Consider the following 3,520-nt stretch of genomic DNA (forward strand, 5'->3'; position numbering starts at 1 on the left):
AAATAAATGGACCGTTAATCGAAAACAGGCAAAATTTAAGGGAAAATTCACTACAAAAAAATACAGACTTTGGAGAATTAGTTCAGAAAAGTTATAAAACAATGACATTGGCTGCAATGACAGGTAATAATAATAATAAATTCTGGAGTGGGGAAAGTACAATCACCTCTCCATAGCAAAAGGTTCTATATCCACAGATTGAACCAAACCTCATATAAAAATGTTGTATAAATTATGATTTCACTGAACATGTACAAGTTGTTCTTTCTTATTACTCTCTAAATAACACCATTAACAAGTAATTACTTAGCATTTTTATTTTACTAAGAATTATAAATAATCTGGAAATGCATTATAGTATGCAGAAGGCTGTATAAAGGTTATATACAAATATAATGCTATTTTATATCAGAACATTTTGCATTCATCTATCTGATTGGCTGCTTCAGGAGTTCTGGACACAAATTCTCTGTTGTCAGAAGAAAACAAATATATCTAATTATCACATTTGCCATATCTGAAATTAAACTGACTACTTTTAGTCAAATAACATAAAAATAAGATAATCATTGGTTTCCAGGGTATCTTCTAAGGAAATAACTTTAAAAATCCCTTTACACAGGTAGTTGGTAAAACATTATTTCTGGGAGTTGTCTGAACTAATTTTGGAAGAAGTATCATTTTTACAATGTTAAATTTTCCAATCTATGAACACAAGATGTCTTTTCATTTATATGGGCAAAGCATATAGCTACTATAAATGGAGACTGTGTCATAAAGATACACATATTTGATCATCTGAATAGAGTTGAGTGTCCAAAAATAAACCAGTACATTCATGTCCAATTAATTTTGACAAAGATACCAAGGCAATGCAGTATGAAGATACTATTTTTCACTTATAGTACTGGAGCAGCACACACAAGATTGAAGTTAGAACTTTGAATTATTCAGGATTCTCCAGACAGAGCCAATGGGCCATATGTGGAGAAATGTGGGCATATATTATAGGAATCACTTCACAAAGTTATGGATGCCAAAAAAGTCCCAAAATATAGTACCAGCTCACAAGAGAACCAAAGCAGCCAGTGGTGTCCTTTAGTCTGAGACTGATCATCTGAAAACTAAGCAAAGCCAACAGTGTAACTTTCTGTTGGAGTCTGAAGAGTCTGTATCTTTAATGTTTGAGGGGAGCAAAAGATAGTTGTCCCAGCTCAAGAAGAAAAAGTTATTCCTTCTTCTGCCTTTTCTTTCCATCTGGATACTAAGAGGGTCGATTATGACCAACCAGGTTGGTGAGGAAGGATCTTTTTCACTCAATCTACTGAGTCAAATCCTAACCTCTTTCAGAAACACCTTCAAACACTCAGTAGTAATGTTTAACCAGCTGCCTGCATATATACTTATCCTGATAACGCACAAAATGAATCATCAAAATCTTTTCACATTTATAAAAAACCAAAATGAATCAAAGATCTAAAATATAAGAAATAAAATTACAGTCTCCTAAAGAAATCAGTATGTAAATCTTTGTGAATTTGGATTAAATACTTGTTTCTTTGATATGACACCAAAAGCACAAGAAACATATATTTAACATTTTAAAAATGTAAAAAGTTTTTTCATTAAAAGACATTTTCAAATAACTGAAAAACTAACCTACATGATGAGAGAATATATTTGAAAATCATATATTGATAATAGAATCTCAGAGCAATAATAATTTAATAAGAACATGACTAGATCAATTGATTATTTTTTGTAATTTCATTCTTCAGTGGTCATAACTCTATGTATTTGTGAATTTTTAATATGAAGTAATCTTAAATATATATTTTTGTCCTTATTGTTCATCTCTATTTTTCCTTGAAGAAATTTCTACTAAAATCCTGTAAACATGGACAATGAATTTGAAAACAAATGTCTACAGAAAAAATATACACATGACTACTTGCCAATGAAACAATACATGCTCAGGATCACTAAATCTAGAATGTCCCTAAAATTCTCATATGTGGGACTTTATGAAGGTAACTGGATCATAGAGGTGATATGTTCATTAATGGATTGATTCATTGATGAGTTAATAAATAACATATGGTTAGAAGCTAGAACCTGGTGAGAAGTATGCCACTGGGGGCGTGACTTCGAAGAGTATATTTTTCTTCTCACATCCTCCCTTCTTTCTCTATTTCCTGCCTGCCATGAAATGAGTGGCTTTTCTCTACCATGCCCTACCTCCATGGTATTTCTGAGTCGTAGACAGCCCAACCACCAGAGTGGAAGCCAAATTAAATCTCTTTTCCTTTCAAGTATTTTCCACCAGCTTTGGGAAAGCTGACAAATACAGAAAATTTGTATCAGATAAGTAAGACTATTGCTTTGATCATGTGTGAACATATGGTTTAGAAGCCATTATAATTGGAAGATTTGGAGACGTGGGATAGAGAAGACCTAGAAGACTAAAGAGTTGATTGTTTAATTCTTGTTGGAGCATATAAGACTGGAATGCTAATAGGAATTCAGATAATAAATGCCCGGGCAGGAGCATTCAGTGGGAATCAGTACTCTGATAGTACTTGGAATAAACTTGTGTTAGTCTCTGACAGAAAATTTCTATTCATTTTTCCCTTCTCCTTGCAATTGTGGGAGAATGAGATTTAGAGCTTTGTATCTGGCAGAGGAAATTTCAAAACAATTCAACATTCAGGCCATAACAGGGGTATTCTGTCAGCCTTTAGCAAGTTTTATAGTGAGAATTTGGGGCAAAAGACAGAAGAGAAAATGTTGAAAAACTTAGTTTGAGTACAGAAGAAACTACACATAAAATGATAGGGACAAATAAAGTGTGGCTGTTAAGGCAATCAGGACCATTAAGAAGAAACAAGTACTTTTTGCAAGATCAAGAAGAAAGATGGCTTGAGGGCATTTCAGAAGTCAGCAAGGCATTACCCATAACAGGTTCAGCAATGCCAAAAAATGTAAACTTTTTATTTGGAAAGAGATTCCCTGAGACACCTGCTTAAGAATAACCTCATAAGGAATTGGTTACCTTTGGTTCATTTCACTGTGCTCAGCTATCCTGGCAGGCACAATCTGCTGCAGCCATGATCTAAGCTGCCTGGATACTGTTCTCACTGACAGCAGACCTTGGTGTCATCCATATGATGCTGAGTTTACCACTGTAAAGAATGCAAGGGTTGTGGAGCTACAGAGGCTTCTACTCAGATATCAATGGAAGGCTTGGGAGTTCATACAATGTGTCTCTTGCAGGACAGTTTATGAAGCTATGGGAGTGAAGTCAAAGTGAAATGGAGAACCCATGAAGTTGGAGATACCAAAAAGGAGGGTTAACTGCTCATAAAAACCACAAGCAATATGTCTTGCTAGCCCAAGAGAGTAGTCGTATGGGCTGCAACCACAAAGCCCCAAAGAGTGGGGCTGCTTGAGGTTTTTGGAATTCATTATAGTCACAAAATGCCCTGCATTTTGGAATGGAACTATAGGATTTAATATTTTC

The sequence above is a fragment of the Heterocephalus glaber genome, unplaced genomic scaffold (genome assembly GCF_053883595.1).
Source record: "Heterocephalus glaber isolate CG9 unplaced genomic scaffold, H.glaber_assembly_v1.0 deba00000122, whole genome shotgun sequence".
Taxonomy (NCBI): Eukaryota; Metazoa; Chordata; class Mammalia; order Rodentia; family Bathyergidae; genus Heterocephalus; species Heterocephalus glaber.